General features: G+C 43.0%; 1 protein-coding gene across 9 annotated transcripts in view; it reads left to right on the forward strand.

Annotated features, from left to right (window-relative positions):
• FARP1 (FERM, ARH/RhoGEF and pleckstrin domain protein 1) overlaps positions 1-18,297 on the forward strand; it is a 303,757-nt gene that overhangs the window by 114,065 nt on the left and 171,395 nt on the right. Inside the window, exon 3 of one of the 9 annotated variants that reach the window (XM_065533412.2) lies at positions 1-14,598. This exon is cut by the window's left edge and continues 15,939 nt beyond it. The exons of the other annotated variants lie outside the window; for them this stretch is intronic. The gene's annotated coding sequence lies outside the window, so the exon portion shown is untranslated. Of the gene's footprint in view, positions 14,599-18,297 lie in introns of those variants that run through there. 9 annotated transcript variants of the gene reach the window in all.

Consider the following 18,297-nt stretch of genomic DNA (forward strand, 5'->3'; position numbering starts at 1 on the left):
CAAAGCGCTGGGATTACAGGCGTGAGCCACTAGGCCTGGCAATACTGCATTCTTTTATTTGCCAACTTTTCTTCTTCCTCCAGTCTCCAGACATGTAATGTACAACACCCTCAGCTGGTTTTTGGGACACTTAAGTGGCTGAGGGCAGCCTGTGAATATGGTTTTTCTCTGTGTTGGGTGAGGTGATCACGTGTTTTTCTATTGAAGATCGTGGAAAGCTGACGTCATGGAGGAGACTTGCAAAGACTGGCAGTTACAATAGACAGAAATGAAAAGATCGCATTACAGGTTTCATAGAAACTAGTTATTCCAGGCATATGTTAATGAAATTCACGCATTCTGTGTTTATTGGAATACTGAATGGTCATACTCACTAGCATTGGATTAACGTGTTAAAGTGAGACTTTGATGACATTAGTTGCACATGACTTTTAGTTGAAAATTTTTTTCAAGAAGTAAAATTAAAGCAATGGAAATAGAGTCAGTAATCTGTCAGGCCTGATCTCTGTCAGACCCGAAGTTAATTTACCAGATCATTGAAATTACTGTTCGTTAGAGCGTGGAGGTATTGGGCCTGTTTTGGAGAAGCTAAAGATCGCAGTGGCCTAGTATAAATGTTGACGGTAACATTTATAAAGAGGAGTTAGCAAGTCATCTTACTAAGTCTCTGCCCCTTTTACAGTGTTACTTTCCTAATACAGTTTCATCTTCAACAGTATGATTATTATTGTTGTTTTTTGAGACAGAGCTTCGCTCTTGTTGCCCAGACAGGAGTGCAGTGGCGCAGTCTCAGCTCACCGCCACCTCTGCCTCCCGGTTTCAAGCGATTCTCCTGCCTCAGCCTCCTGAGTAGCTAGGATTACATGCTGCACCACCATGCCTGGCTGATTTTTGTACTTTTAGTAGAGATGGGGTTTCTCCATGTTGGTCAGGCTGGTCTCAAACTCCTGACCTCAGGTGATCTGCCTGGCTCGGCCTCCCAAAGTGCTGAGATCACAGGCATGAGCCACCGTGCCCAGAAATATTACTTTTATTTATAATGTTTATGTTTAGAAAGAATCTCTGTGTTTATATTTAGAAAGATTAGGTGGAATAGGAATAATTTTATTCATAATGTTATAAAACTTGAAATGTGAGAAAATATTTGTCATTACTCTTGTATCATCTTTTGTACTTGGCTCTATTTTCAAGACTGTTCTCAAAAAAAAAAGTTTATGCTCACTATTGAAAATTCATAAAATAATGAACATAATAAAGAAGAAAATAAAAATCATCCGTGATCCAGTATGCAATTTTAATACACAGTTTTTCAATTAGCAATTGTTCTTTGAAGCAATCTCTTCTAAGGAAATAGGTAGATCTGTGTGCAAAAATGTAACCCAGTAGATGTTTAATAATCGTAGGGTATTGAGTAAACCATGGTACATCCATCCAGTAATATGTTCTCTGAGTATTAAAGATATTTATCTTCTTAGAATTGATCTCAAGTTTGTGAATCTTAACCTTTTTGTGACATCCTTCAATTGATTTTCCTTTTCCCATTTATTTTTAGGGCTCCCCCTGTAACATTTTATTAGTTTTTCCAGCTAGTTTGGAAGTACTATGACTTGTTATAAGCATTGGAGCATCCTTGATTCTAACTTTTACTTAGTTACTAATTTATTGATGGCCTTGCGCAAATCGCCTTCCGTTGTCATTGAATAAGTCACCATTCATTGAGCCGCAAGCACTGGGCAAAAGTATGTTAGGCAGAGGGCACAAGGCAGGCACAGCCAGACTCCCACAGAGCCTTGGGTCATCTACCTCTGCCCTAATGTGCTAACCTGCAAAACAGCACTAGTAATATCTACCTCATTTCCCACAAGCTATTTAGGGATTAGCTGGGGAGATGCTTTTGGCAGTAGGGCCATCCCTCCTCCCTCAGGGCCCCCAATCCTCAGTTTCTCTTTCTGTAGTTTGTTAACCTTGGTCAGCTGTGGTTCAAAAATGTTAAAGGGAAAATTCCAGAACTAGGCAATTCCTAGGTTTTAAATTGCATGCCATTCTGAGCAGTGTGATAGACTCTTACGCCATCCCACTTCGCCCCGTCAGGGACATGAATCCTTCTTTTATCCAGTGGATCCATGCTGCCTACGCTCCCCGTCCACCAGTCACTCAGGAGCTGCCTTGGTGCCCAGACTGACTGTCGTGGCACCACAGGGCTTGTGTTCAAGTCACCCTTATTTGACTCTTGTGCCCTAAGGCACAAGAGTGGTGATGCTGGCAATCTGGATATGCCAAAGAGATGCCATGAAGTCCTTCCTTTAAGTGAAAAAGCAGAAGTTCTCTACTAAATAAGGAAAGGAAAAGCTCATATACCAAGGTTGCCAAGAATGCATTCTATAGTAAGAATGAATAGTAAGAATACTATTGATTAGTAAGAATTACTATTCAATAGTAAGAATTTTTATTCTATAGCTAAAATTCTTACTATTCAATAGTAATAGAATTACTAATATCGATAGAATTCCTATTCAATAGTAATCATTATTATTCTATAGCTAGAATTCTTACTATTCATTCTGTAGTCTTGGGCATTATCCCATTTGGGAAGTCCATGCCACCTCCGTACCTCCGACATGGTTACCGAACCTTACAAACCGTATTCTTAGTACTTGCTTACCTAGCATGGTACTCAGCCAGACTTTGGGCCATTAAAGGCAAGATCCTGGTCTTAGTTCACTTTGTAACCCAACTAGGTGCCAGTGGTGTTCTTGGCCCACACTAGTGCTTGTAGAGTGTTTGTGGAAATGAACTGAGTTTAAGGCACTTGGGAACTCATGTAGTACAAAGCATGTGAGAGTGGTATTATTGAGGACATCTCAGTGTGGTGTCTTGACTCCCTGGGTATGGCCAGATGTTATTGTTGGACAACAGATTGTGATGTTTTTGTGTTAACAATGCTGGTTAGTGCATGACATACCCCCACCCACCCACACCCTTCCTTCCTGAATTTATAAACGACAGGTAAGTTCACATCCAGCTGTTTAGACACACACAATTAGGTGATTTTAACTGTACTTCTCTGAGCTACACCCATCCCTTGTGGCTTTACTGTAAAAATGTTTATTTCATTTCTACTTGCAACAACTCATATATATGGGGCTTCTGTTCTGCTGGAAGCTCTGGATCCTGTGGGCTTGGGGATGCTGTCACAGACTTCACAGTCTGATAGGGGAGGCAGCCAATGTAAGTGCCACGTCCCTGTGTCAAGCTGCACGTCAGATGGTACACTGGGACTAGCTGATTCTCTGTGACTTGCCGCAAAAGTTCCTTGCCAGAGTAATCCCTTGTTTCCCAAGGGTGATGTAGATCATCCTATGTGACAGTAAAAATAGGCTAAAAGCAGCCAAATGACTTTAAAGTGATTTTTCCCCCATTTTTTTTTTCTAGAGTGACTGAATAATGAGGGCAAAATGGGTGTCAATGGGCATGAAATGAATGAATGCCATTTGCACTAACCTGTTTTAGATAAGTAGGGTGGGACCTGGTGAGGAGTGACCAGTGGGTGGGCATTCTGTGTCTGTGGATTTCCAGCTCACATTGGCAGTGGTTTTCACATTATTTCATCCCATTCCTGTGTGATCCATCTGAAAAGCCGCGAGACAGAGGGACACACATTAATTTTGGTGTCAAAGATCTGGGCTCCAGTCCCAGTTCGGCCACATACTAGCTGTGTGGTCTTGGGCAGGTTTGCTCTCTGGGCCTCTGTCCTGCTCTGTAAAGCAGGATTCACAATAGCGACCTTGTCCTTTGGAGGTGAAGTCCCTGGGCCCAGCTCAGCGTCCACAGCAAACTCCCATCAGGCCTTATCACCCTGGTGTGAACATTAACCCAGAGCTAGCTAGCTTACTTGCTCCGTCAAGAAGCAAGAGGTCTGCGTTGGTCTGAACTACTCTTTGAAAAAATTACTTTTAGCAGATTTCAAAGCAGTTCATAAAATTTCCATATATTGCATTTAGATTAAAGAGGAAAAGCAACTCCAAGATGTTCTTTAATTGTTAATAAGACACACACTGAAAATTCTACAAGGATGGCATGAGGCTGGGCGTGGTGGCTCACACTATAATCCTAGCACTTTGGGAGGCCGAGGTGGGTGGATCGCTTGAGGTCAGCTGTTGGAGACCAGCCTGGCCAACATAGCGAGACCCCATCTCTACTAAAAATACAAAAAATTAGCTGGACGCAGTGGTGCACGTCTGTAATCCCAGACACTCAGGAGGCTGAGGCAGGAAAATCACTTGAACCTGGGAGGTGGAGGTTGCAGTGAGCCGAGATCATGCCACTGTACTCCAGCCTGGGTAACAGGTCAAGATTCCCATCTCAAAAAAAAAAAGAGATGGTGTACAAGAAAGGGGTTTTTATTTCACTAGGTGTTAAATGAATAGCACAGGAAGAAAAAAATATTTTTACATAAATGGTTTCAGCCACAGGCTAAATCTGGACAAGGGCCACCACTATATTTTTCTTAAAGATACACTCACACTATGACTTAACCCTGTGATTCCATGGCAGCGTGGGGCAGGCTGACTGCAGTTGTCTTTGGGGCGTATCTTCCTGCTTCACAGTCACTGCTTTGAGTAAACTTGGCTTCTGCACCTCTGGTTATTGGCTGGATGTAGAAAGGGCTGGTTGTGTCAGCCCAGCTCATTTTCCCTTTTGGTGGTGGTGTAAATGCTTTCTGTCGCCTGTCCAGACTGTTTTGCCCAAACCCATTCTTGACTTTTCTGCTGGTCTTCTGCTGTGGTTGGGGGTTGCAGATGCTCCCACCGCCCCCATGTCCTTCCCAAGATTGGACTCTCGGCCTACAGAGGGCTGCTGGTGAGGCCTGTGGATCCTTCTCAAATCCAATTTCTATATCCTTATTGGAAAAGATTCCAGCCTAGTAGGTCCACACAAGTTGAAGGGATGTGCCTCACAGTTCAGAAGCCCTCAGGCAAGGTCAACAGAAACACGACAGGAATCCGGGCAATGTGTGTCCCCTCACCCTGCACGCCCAGCCGCGGACCTCAGGCCTTTGCCTTCCCACTGAAGACTGCAGGACGTGCTGGGTTCCTGGGGCCTCTGATCCTGGGTCTTGTCCAGTGATGTCTGACTGCTGTTTTCTAGCCACTTTCGGTTAACCTGCAGTATACCTCATACCCTGTTTCAAAATGAAATTGGAAGGTGGGGCTCCCTCAGGGGCAGCAAAGCTACAGCTTCAAGGCCAGACACGGATACTTAAAAAAAATCTTTTAAAACTGTGGTACAATACACATAACATACCATTTATCATCATCACCATTTGCAAGGGTTCAGTTGGGCAGCATTACATACAGGCACATTGTTGGACCTCCAGAACTTGGAAACTCTGTATCCATTTACATTTTTAACTGGTTGAAAATGGAAAAAGAAGACTATTTTGGGACACATGAAAATGACATGAAATTCACATTTCAGTGTCTAGAGATGAAGTTTTATTGGATAAAACCCTGCCCATTTCTTTTGGGGTTGCCTAGGGGGGCTTTTGTGCCACAGTAGCAGAATCTAGACCAAGGGGACCACAAAGCTGAAATTTGTGCTGTCTGGTCTTTTGCCGTGAAAGTTTGCCGGCGCCTGGAATAGGTAGATTAGTGCCTCTGGAGGATTCAGCTGAAGATAAGGCCATGGAGTGGGGTCAGCAGGAAGAGATACTGGCGAGCAGAAACCTCTTCCCACTCCCCAGAGCACATCTATGCTGACTAAAAGATTGTTTCTCCCTTCTTTTTTTTTTTTTTTTTTTTTGAGATGGAGTCTCGCTCTGTCCTCCAGGCTGGAGTGCAGTGGCACTATCTTGGCTCACTGCAGCCTCCACCTCCGGAGTTCAAATGATTCTCCTGCTTCAGCCTCCTGAGTACCTGGGATTACAGGCACCCGCCACCACGCCCGGCTAATTTTTGTGTTTTTAGTAGAGACGGGTTTCATCATGTTGGCCAGGCTGGTCTTGAACTCCTGACCTCAAGTGATCCTCCTGCCTTGGCCTCCCAAAGTGCTGGGATTACAGGTGTGAGCCACTGCATCTGGCCTTTCCCTTTTGTGTGTGTGTGTGTGTGTGTGTGTGTGTGTGTGTACAACTTCCCAAGTAGCTCAGACTACAGGTGTGTGCCACCACACTTGGCTACCTTTTTTTTTTTTTTTTGGTAGAGGCAAGGTTTTGCCATGTTCCCCAAGCTGGTCTTGAACTCTTGGGCTCAAGGGATACTCCTGCCTTGGCCTCCCAAAGTTCTGGGATCACAAGCATGAGCCATGGTGCCCAGCCTCTCCCTCCTGACAGCTGAGTTAAGGGACTCTGTGGATGGCTTTATTGTGCAGCTATAGTATTTAATAAATATTGGTAATTTACTGGCTTTGTTTTAATATTAAAATTATGGTAAAATGAACTGCCCTGACCCTTGATATGCTTGTTTCTACCGTACCTTCCCTCAATCAGTCAACCTCATCTAAATATATCTCCCTGCAGTTCTAATGGTGATCTTTCTAGGTGAATGTCATGAGCTGCTTTTTGATGCTCTTTCATTATCTGTGAAAAAGGATGAAAGTAGTTAAGTGAATAACTTAAGTATAAACAAAATCTTCATAGATTTTTTTTAACAGGAAAATAAGCTTGAATTGAGTAATCATTTCTGTTCATTAAGTTCAGATGTTGAGGCCCTCCCCACCAAGATGATTCTAGTTCCTAGTGTTTATGTTTGTGTACTGTATTCTAAAGCCATTGGGCATCTCAACAGACTCATCCACAGCAGCACTATGAAATCGATGGGGCAGATATTTCGATTTACTTTTGGCGAATGAGGACATGAGGCTCATGAGGGGTCTGTCAGGCCCAGAAACACTGACCTTGTCCTACCCTTGGGTCAATGTAGTATTTCACTTTCAATGACTGCTCATTCTTGACCTTGTTGTTTGTTAAGAAAGGGGTTGGGGAAGAGAAAATTTAGTTTGTTACTATTTTTCTTAACTACTTGGACCATATTGCCTGAGTGAGTGGTGGGGGGTGTCAGCGAAGATGTCAGTTCAGGTAAGAATACAATTCAGTTGTTATTACCATGGGCCAGGCCTAGTGGCTCACGCCTGCAATCCCAGCACTTTGGGAGGCCGAGGCGGGTGGATCGCCTTGAGCTCAAGAGTCCGAGACCAGCCTGAGCAACATGGTGAAACCTTGTCCCTACTAAAAATACAAAAATTAGCCGGGCTTGGTAGTGCGCGCCTGTAGTCCCAGCTACTTGGGAGGCCGAAGCTGGAGAATCGCTTGAACCTGAGAGGTGGAGGTTGCAGTGAGCCGAGATTACTGAATCTAATTGAAAGACTTTATAGAAGGAGAAATGCAGTACATAAAGTTGGCTTTATGTTTATCTTGAATACCAAGAAAATTGTTTTTGTTGGGTAAATTTAGGTGCTTTTTCAGTGGTGTTTTCTTGCACATTTGACCACAGAAGAACATGTGTTAAGCCCATCCCTTCTCATTTGGTCAGGGTCCATCCTTGGTCTCTATGATGACTGAATGAAGATTGAGCGGTTCACACATCCTCAGTAATATATAAGTAGTGTATCCATCAAAAGGGTTTTGTGCTTATTTTCCAAGAGCTCTCATTGGTGCTCTAAATTCTTTATATGGACATGTGAGATTGCACATCCGCTTTTAAATATGTGTGGACATGGGCATTGTTGGGTCCTGGTTTTTAAACTATTCATGACTTACAGTGCCTCAGTGTATCTAGGAACAATTCATTTTGTTGAATGCTCATCCTGAGGACTCAGCTTCCTTCCTAGAAATGAGGTAGTGCCTGGCACCTTAAGAGTTCCTCTGTGTGCAGGAAACTGATGAGTTTGCAGATTACCAGCTTCATGATGGCCTGACTCGAACCTGTTGAGGAGCGATGCAGGATGGTGAATATTTTCATGATCTGGATCAGTTAACTCATCCTGCACATGGCTAACTTTACATCGTGAGAACAGATTTCTTAGCCTGAGAATTGGGACAACTCAGAAATTGGGAAACTAAGCATGTATATCTTTTAATGTTTTTCTTTTCTCTCCTCTCTTCCAAATGGAACTTTCACACAAGGCAGTGTACAGAGATGGTGTGGTATACTGCAGAGAGCAGGGGCCCTAGGGCAGGCCAGGGTACGAGTCTAGATGCCACCCTCTGAGCCATCGTTTCTTCACGGTTTTACATTGCTGTCCTCTGAATCAGAAAGCATGATGTAAGACAAGACGAATTGCAGTTGTGTGAGCTCTCTTTTCATAAAGATTATTATACATTTTGCTGATGTCTCAATAATTTCCCAAGTCAGGATGACAGAAGAGCTGAAAGCAGCCTACTTAGGATTATTCAAGGAAATGGAAGAACTGTTTCCTTCATTCATAAACACTTGAGAGTCTGCTCTGGCTTAGACACTATGCTAGTTGTTGAGAAACAACAAAATAGGCCAAGAATCTGCCCTAATGAAGCCTAGAGTTTAGAAGAGAGAACACATCTACTAACCAGCACACAGTGACGACTTTTTTTCCAAGGACCCACTTGGCGTCCTTTGCTAAATGCTCCTCTTAACAGTGGTGAGTCTTATCTCATCTTACATTGACAATGCTGACAAGTATATGTATTTTTTTTTTTTAATTTGACTTTAAGTTCTGGGATAGATGTGCAGAGCATGCAGGTTTGTTACATAGGTATACGTGTGCCATGGTGGTTTGCTGCACCCATCAACCCATCATCTGGATTTTAAGCCCCACATGCATTAGGTATTTGTCCTAATGCTGTCCCTCCCCTTTCCCGCCACCCTCTGGCAGGCCCCAGTGTGTGATGCTCCCCTCCCTGGGTCCATGTGTTCTCATTGTTCAACTCCCACTTATGAGTGAGAACATGCGGTGTTTGGTTTTCTGTGCTTGCGTTAGTTTGCTGAGAATGATGGTTTCCAGCTTCATCCATGTCCCTGCAAAGGACATGAACTCATTCTCTTTTATGGCTGCACAGTATTCCATGGTGTATATGTGCCACATTTTCTTTATCCAGTCTATCATTGATGGGCATTTGGGTTGCATCCAAGTCTTTGCTATTGTAAATAGTGCTGCAATAAATGTACATGTGCATGCTTCTTTATTGTAGAATGATTTATAATCCTTTGGGTATATACTCAGTAATGGGATTGCTGGGTCAAATGGTATTTCTGGTTCTAGATCCTTGAGGAATCACCATAGTGTCTCAAAATACTTTTTTTTTTTCCTTTTTCTTTTTGAGGTGTAGTCTCACTCTGTCTCCCAGGCTAGAGTGCAATGGTGTGATCTTGGCTCACTGCAACCTCTACCTCCTGTGTTCAAGCGATTCTCCTGCCTCAGTCTCCCAAGTACCTGGGATTATAGGTGCCTCCCACCACGCCAAGCTAATTTTTGTATTTGTAGTAGAAATGGAGTTTCACCATGTTGGCCAGGCTTGTCTCAAACTCCTGAGCTCAGGTGATCCGCCCACCTCGCCCTCCCAAAGTGCTGGGATTACAGGTGTGAGCCACCACGCCTGGCCAAAATACATTTGTTTAAAAGTACCTCAAAATAGCCCTTTTGCACTCTAATGGAAAGCCCAACAATCATTATGATAGAGAATAATCTTCAGTAAAAGACGAGGACATTTTCATTTGGGAACCTGTTTGTAAAATGCATACGCTTCTGTTTTCCCTCTTACTTCCTTGCCCTTGTGTGTAGGAGCGTAAGGAATCTTTCTGTTTAAGTCACTAGGGGTTCCGTAGTAATGTGCAGATATGTGGGGAAAATGTCACTTGTTTGGTTGCAGTTTTGCCAGCTCTAAAATCAATTGGTAGTGACTGCCTGGAGTATCTTGTCCTGAAAGACTGGGAGTTTGAATTGAGGATCAGAGAGGCTGTAAGAGATTAGTAATGTCTTCTACCAGGAGGACTGGCTGCCATGGTTGCTACCCTGGCTTGAGCTCCTATCAGCTCACATTTCTGAGATGATTAGTGAGGACTATAAGGATTGAGCTCAGAATGGGGCCACGGGGCAGAAAGAAGACCCTGGCTGACCTCTGAATGGGCACCCAAAACAAGTATGTTCAATTTTAGTCAAAAGCTAGAAGGGCTCTGTCCACACTTGGGACAGACTCCATAATTTAAAAACCAGACTCCATAAATTATTCTAAAGAGGTATATTCTGAGCAAGTAAAAGAGACTGGGCAACATAGTCTCAAGAGGTCCTGAGAAAGTTCACCCAAGGTGGTTGGGTTACAGTTTGGTTTTGTACATTTCAGGGAGACAAGAGCGCCGGTGAAGACATAAATCATTACAGGGTTGGTATAGGTTGGTTTGCCCTGAAAAGGTGGGATATCTTGAGGCAGGGGCTTATAGGTGGATTCAGAGATTCTTCAATGTGTCATTGGTTAAAAGAGCAAAGCTTTGTCTAAAAATGTGGAGTCAGCAGAAAGGAATGTTTAAGATAAGGAAGTCTGTTAACCAAGAGACTGGGTCAGAGTCACTTGTAGGGATGTGGGACTTAACCCTTGTCTGTTTGGCTTTGGGTCCTTTGATGTCTTGCTGTCACAAAGAGTCCGTTTTGCAAGTCTTATGATCTCTAGTTTAACATTAATGCTGGTAAGTTGTGCCTAAACTCCAAAAGGGAGGGGATGTAAGGAGGTATGTCTAACCTCCCTTCCCATCCTGGCCAGGAATTCAGTTATTAAGGTTCTTCTGGTGTCCCGTTGGCCAAGAGGGGTTTGTTCAGTTGGTGGAAGGCTTAGGAATTTCTTTTTAGTTTACATTGACATGAGCTGTACAAGGCCTGGGGCCTCGTCTCTTTAACTTCTTGTCCATAGAAGCATCTGACACAGTGGGCATTCAGTAAGCATTTGTCGAAGTAACATTGATGGAAATCATATTCTGTTGATAACATAGCTCGTGTAAAGCAGCAAATGCTATTTTGTGTGTAGAGGAATAGAATGTCAGAGCCCACGATGAACTAAGCTCTGTGAGGGACTCTGGGGAGACCTCCAAGAAGTTCAAGGTCACATAGTAGTGGGCCCAGCAGAGCAGGGATTTGAACCTAGGTTTGCCTCGTAACGAAGCTCATCTTCTTTCCCCCACAAAAGGAAATGTGAGAATGATGGTGGTTAATGATAGACTTAGCGACTTATAGTCAATTTTTGTTTAAAAATGGCAACACCGGCTGGGCCGCAGTGGCTCACGCCTGTAATCCCAGCACTTTGGGAGGCCGAGGCGGGCGGATCGCAAGGTCAGGAGATGGAGACCGTCTTGGCTAACATGGTGAAACCCCGTCTCTATTAAAAATACAAAAAAATGAGCTGGGCATGGTGGCGGACGCCTGTAGTCCCAGCTACTTGGGAGGTTGAGGCAGGAGAATGGCCTGAACCCAGGAGGCAGAGTTTGCAGTGCGCGGAGACTGCGCCACTGCACTCCAGCCTCGGCGACAGAGTGAGACTCAGTCTCAAAAAAAAAAAAAAAAAAAAAAAAAGTTAAAATAAAAATGGCAACACCATGGTTTGACATGGTTAGGGAGGAAGAAATGGAGTTTGCTAGGTCTGGCTATTGGCTGTGGTTGTTTCTGAGGGGACAGGCTTTTTGGGGCAACCACCCTCTCCACCAGCACAGGGAGGTTGCTTTATCTAGGATTGCTTTTCTCGCCATACGTTGTCCCTATTCAGAGGTATCTATAGGCCTGGTTATTTTGTCAGTGTGATTGTTACAGGAAAAAAGTGAAAAGATATGAAAAATGGTCAAGAAGAGCACGAGATATCCCCAGGTTATACGGAGAAATTCCCTGGAGCTTTTGCTGGCTCACAGGGCCGTGCTTGGTTTAGAAAAGGCAGTGTGGGGCTCCTCTGGTTTCTCTTTGTCTGAAATGCTGAGCTTCACAAACTCCTTAACTGAGTTGAGATTTCCCTGGGGCAAAAGAGACTGAGGGAGGAAAGAAGGTTGCTGTTTATCTCATTGATTAATGGCAACAACTGCAATTACTTTTGCACCAACCTAATATTTCTATGATAATAGTTTTTTTTGTTTGTTTGTTTTTAACAAAGCAAAAATCAGGGATTGAAAGTTTGAAACCTGAACTTTTAGACAAACTCCTCCTCTAGAAGTAAACAATGAGATAAACAGCAGCCTTTTAATGGAAAAAACTACAATTACTTTTGCTCCAACATAATAATTTACTTTCTGAAATCCTCCCCAGCAGACTTCCTAAAATCAAAGGGACTGGATGGTCCCATTGAGAGGATTTCAGTCTAAACATAAAACACTAGTAAACGATTACTAACCAGCTCCCAAGTTGGTGACCATCAAAAATCTCACATGTTAAAAGCTGGTACTAGTATCCTTCAAATAAGTGAAAACTTCCTTTAATATGTTAGGGGTTTATCTGGACATCAGGTAAATTTTGTAATCAGATCAGATCACTTTATTTTCAAGGTTTTAATTTAGGTCAGATAATAGATGCTTGGCCATAACACTATCTGTTTGTTCCTAAAGTAATATGATTGTATTAAAAAGTGTTCTTCAGCCGTGCAATACTGTATTCATCTTGCCGTCCTTGAGTGAGTCAGTGAATTCCCTTGTGATACAGGACTACATTTATCTGACAGATATCTTTTGAAAGTAACATGATATCTGTGAGAGGTCTAAGGCCATGATTTCGCTGGCTTTCTATATGTGATTCTGTAATAAGTTAATGCTTTAACTTAGACTCTAATGTTATAGAATTTTGTAAACATGAACAAATGAATTCAGATTATTTTTCAAAAGTAGATTTGACACACTGAACTATTTATGCATGGAATAAATGATGTCAGAGATTTGCTTCTACATAGAAATAGGTGGGGGTGAACGTGGGTAAGGAGACATATATATGGATGTAGATGAAACAGGACTGGCCATGAGTTGATGGTTGTTGAAGTTAGGTAATAATTTGGTATATATTTTAAAATATTTTGTGAATTTTTAATAGGTTTAATTATGTTTTCCTAAAGGCAAAATCTGACAAGTTTCTAGGGAGGAGATTGTTTGGCTGAATAGAGTAATTCCTATCTCTTTCTCTTTTTTTTTTTTTTTTTTTTTTGTATCTCTGAAAGACTGAGCTGAACAATTGTGACAATTAGTTAATATATAAAATGTCCCACTTTCCTGGTGAGTGGTTGACATTGGTGGCTAAGCAATTTCAGGCATGAGAAGAGAATAAAGCTTTACTGAAGGATGAATGGTTGACTCGTGACCTCCTGGTCACTTTCTGGACTGGCAGCAGCATGATTTGTGTAACATTTAAACATAGTTGAGAATCATAAAATATTCTTTTCATGCATTGATTTCTTAATGCATTTTTAAAGTGTTTTCATTAAGACTGCAAAAATTATGATCTGTGTGTGAAACACAACAAAGGTCGGCGGGGAATATGATGGATGTCATTATCGAAAGTCCTAAGTGATCATGGAAATCCCTTCTTTCTTTTTCTGAGGCATATAGGCAGATGGAATTCTGCCTTGTTTCATGTTGACATCTCTGCATGTTCATTCTGAGAGGCTCACAGGATGGCTGGCCTGGCTATCCCTGAGGGCTCATGGCCTGTCCCCAAAGGAATTAAGCATAGCTGAAGGTTAGCCTTCCCTCTATTGATGTAATTGATGAAATGAGGAAGCAAAATGCTGAGAACAAGACCCATTTCTCAATTATTGAGGGTTTTAGAGTCTCTGAAAAAGACATTTAGAAGCGCCAGAGCCTAATTTTGCCTGGGTTTTAGGATTTATATATAACCAATGACACAGAGCAAGAATTCCCTTTTGGGCAGTATGGTCTACTCTGCCCTGTTTATAGAGTTGTTGATTCATAATATTACAGTGTAACAACTGAAGAAAAGCAAAACACAAGATTATAGGTAAGACTTGATTACAAAAGCTGTGTGACGATTTTGTACCGGTATAGACAAAAGAAAGGAGCTAAACAAATGTAAAAATAATTGGGTTAGACTAGAGGGGATGTGGATAACTTTTTTTTTTTTGCTTAAAACATCTTTAATATTATGTTGTTTTTACATTTGGATTTTTGTTTACAAAAGAACCAAAGTAAGTCAGCTTTTTGGTATTCAAAAGTTCCAAAGATGGAATTTTGCCATCAGAATGCGATGGTTTAAATAGAGGTCAGGTTCCTAGGAAGAATAAATGAACCATAATATAATTGCATAGGATGGAGAATATCCCTTGCTTTCCCCAAGACCAGAATGATACCTCTCACAGGCAAAGCGAGGAGTCCTCCACCCCTGCCACCCACACTGGGTGTGTGGCCCAGCAAGGGGGTGCATGGGTGGGGTGGGAGGAAAGTAAAAAGAGGGAGGACCGCAATAGCTGTTCATATACAGATTATTTGCTATTCTGTTCTTAATTTTAAGATTGCTCGATATTTTGTGTTGACTGTAAAAGCTGATATGAAAATGTCAACAGTTCAAACACAAGTATTTGTTTTGTTCAAAATGTTTGTTAGATCAAATCAGAATACGGTCTCAGAACATGTCTGAGCTCTTGGATCTGCTCTAGAAAAATACACACACACACACACACACACCCCTAAATGTATATATTAGAAGCAGGGAGTGGCTCTGTCACCCAGGCTGGAGTGCAGTGGCATGTGTGGTCATAGCTCACTGTAACTTCGAACTGCTGGACTCAAGTGGTCCTCCGGCCATGGCCTCCTGTGTAGCTGGGACTACAGACACACACCACCTTGCCTGGCTAATTTTTATTTTTATTTATTTATTTATTTATTTGTAGAAACAGGATCTTGCTTTGTTGCCCAGGTTGGTCTTGAACTCCTGGCCTTAGGTGATCCTCCTGCCTCAGCCTCCCAAAGTGCTGGTTTTACACCATGCCTGGCCTTAGAAAGAAATATATTAATTAACATCTATAAAAAGATGATCCATGTCCACATAAATTGGTTCTGCTTATTCAACAAGCCATTTTTCAGTGCTGAGACTGCCTCTGAGGAGGTAGGGGTGGTGGCGCTGGGGAAGGGGTAAGGCCTTCTGGGAGACCTTCCTGGATGCCACCTTGAGGTTGGAGTCCTGTGCCAGTGGCAGAGCGCGGTTCAGAGTTAGCCGAGTGAGTCTCAGTTCCCTGGGTTTGTTTTACGCATGCAGCCCCAGTTTCAAGTTCTTAAGAAACATGGAATTCAGTTCATTGAGTGCACTGGTTCTTCATCCCAGCTGCCTATTAGAATCATCTAGAAATCTCTTGGAAAACATGGATGCCCAACTTCCACCCCCCAAAAATTCTGATTCAGTTGGTTGGGTGGGGGCCTAGGCATTGTTATTTCTGAAAAGCTTTCCAGGTGACTCTCTTGTGCAGCGAGGGTCAAAATCTGGTGATCTGTTATTTAATAAGCTATTGTTTTAAGTGGAGTTTAAGGAGAAGTATTACTGTGACTACTCAAAAGAGCTGTGTTTTCTTCCACAGGTCCACAGTGAGACTTTAATATCCAGGATGTGTGTATGAGTGTGTGTGTGTGTGTGTGTGTATGTTCTATGTGTCTTTGTGTGTGTGTGTGAGTGTATTATATGAGAACATGTTGTATGTGTATGTTGTGTGTGTATGTATATATGTTGTGAATGTGTATGTATGTGTGGGGGTGTGTGTGTATATTGCAAGTGTGTGTATATGTGTGTGAGTGTGAATGTGAGAGTATGTTGTAAGTGCATGTTTCAGCGTTGTGTATGTGAGAGAGTGTGTGTGTGAGACAGTGTTGTGTGTGAGTGTGTTGTGTAACTCACCAGATGACCCTGATGTGCAAACAGGTTGAGATCCGGGGCTGTGTCTGAGTGTTGTCTCTGTCCTCCCTGGAGAACATCCTCCGTTTTCTGGTTCTTGGGTATATATTGATTGGCATAATAACCACTCACTCATCGATAAACCTATGTAAAGACCCATAAGACCTGCTAGCTGGGAAAATGGTAGATTTTTCACTTCTTCACTTCTAGATTTCTACCTGTGGTTTCATGGACTATGTCATAAATTTATTAGTATTAATTATGAACACTTATAAAGACATTTTGATACCTGCTGTGACTAGGCTGCAATGTTTTTTCTTAATGTTTTTTAATCCACATTGACAGCATGCTAAATAAATACTAAATTTCTAAGTACAATAGAAAAAGTTGCTCATGAAATGTGCCAATATTAACATTTATTTCTTCCATTACAGTGCTTTGAAAATTTTATAGATTCAAGAGAATGTTGAAGTGGTGGTTACTTTTGTTTTCCACATTGATTCTCTTCGCTGAGAATGTTGAAATAATCAATGATTGTGAAGTGAAATTTCTTTTTATTAATGCAGTTAAAAATTTGCTCCCCCCTTGTGTATGCCATTTGAAACAAATTCCACACATATTAGTTTTACAGCAGTGCCAAATGGTGGAACTGCTGTGATGATGCAAATGTTCTGGGCTTCTCTGTTTCTGTAGCCACGGGAAATGTGGTTCTGGATTGACCGAGCAACTGAATTTTTATTGTATTTAATTTTAATTAATTTACTGGCCACACGTGGCTAGTGCCCGCCCCAGTGGGCAGAGCAAGTGCCGAGGCTGGTTCTGTTCAGCTTGAGAGGAGCTTGGGTGGGGTCCTTGCAGCAGAGTGACAGCTGCCCCAGCGGGTGCCAGGGACATCACCATTCCATGTACCCTGGTGGGTGGGATGTCTTCTGAAATCCTTCCTCTTGCTATTGTTACTTGTAGAGGCTTGGACGAGAATCAGTGATCCCAAGAAAGGATGTAGGATTTGGCTTTGTGGGGTGTAGACGCAGCTCAGAATGAAGACTTGCGGCCCGGGTACCAGGCGACGCCCCCTTCTATCTTCCGGGTCTCCCCCATGTTCTGCGCTGTCTGGCCCTGATGTTCCCGGCACCTTTCTCAGGTGTCTTCAGCCTCTCTCTTGCTCCTGGCTCCTCCCAGGGAGAGGTAACTATTGCCACATCAGTGCCCCTGTGCCCGCCCCTGCCTGCCCCGCTGCCACCCATGCGTGTCGCCTCCATTTCCTCTCTGCCTGCAGTGCCCGCGGCTCCTCTCCATGACTTCAGTGCTGACTATTCTTTTGACTAAATCCTCCTTTAACACACAAATCAGCCTGCGTCACTTCTGCTTAAAAGCCAGCAGTGCCTTCCCCGAGAAAACAGCCTCCTGGATGTGCTTCCGGGGTCTCCGGAATCAGTTCCCCCGCTCCCCGCCACCCCAGCTGGTTTTCCAGCCCGAGCCCCCACAGGAAATGGCCCGAGCTGGTGCAGCCTCAGCTTCCGGGCCTCGGGGGCTGCTCTCACGCCTTCCTGAGCGGCTCTGCCAGGCTTCATCCCAGGCTCACTCCTTCCTCGTGTCTTGTTCGAGAAGACCCTGCTTTAGGTGTCCTTCCCGTGTGCTCCCCGCCCACCCCAACTGTCTGCTCCTGTCTGTGTCCCTGTTGAATCCGTATAGCTGCACAGAGCCTGGCCGGACACCGGTGTACTGTCAGCACCCACGACTGTGTTCGGTAAATGAGCAACTTGAACAAGTTCATCATGTAACCCAAACCTTGGGGGATTTCTGTTCACACATAATTCTTCAAATCCTAAGTTTGATAAATTAATGAATTTTCCCAGAAAACTCAACTGCCTGGACTTTATCCCTCAACTTCTTTACCCGTCGTTTGCTCAATTTCATTGTCTCCATTTTTATTCTTCATTTTACAAAAGCACGATCGTATTCTTTCTCTGGATGTTATTAGGCCACTTTAAGACTCAAGGAATTATAAATGTACTTAGAAATTATTTCTATCAGAGGATTAAAAGATTTGATCTTAAAAGAGAATTTCTCAGCTGGGCGCCGTGGCTCCCACCTGTAATCCCAGCACTTTGGGAGGCTGAGGCAGGCGGATCAAAAAGTCAAGAGATCAAGACCATCGTGGCTAACATGGTGAAACCCCATCTCTACTGAAAATACAAAAATTAGCTGGGCGTGGTGGTGCGTGCCTGTAGTCCCAGCTACTCGGGAGGCTGAGGCAGGAGAATTGCTTGAACCAAAGAGGTGAAGATTGCAGTGAACGGAGATGGCACCACTGCACTCCAGCCTGGCAACAGAGCGAGACTCCGTTTTAAAAAACAAAAAAACAAAAAAAAAAAACAAAAAAAAACCCCAGAGAATTTCTGGAAAATTCTCTCCTGTTGAATGCTTTATTTTTTTTTGACATTGCCTTAAAAACAATGTGTCATTATACCTACTATC

Source organism: Macaca fascicularis, chromosome 17 (genome assembly GCF_037993035.2).
Source record: "Macaca fascicularis isolate 582-1 chromosome 17, T2T-MFA8v1.1".
Taxonomy (NCBI): Eukaryota; Metazoa; Chordata; class Mammalia; order Primates; family Cercopithecidae; genus Macaca; species Macaca fascicularis.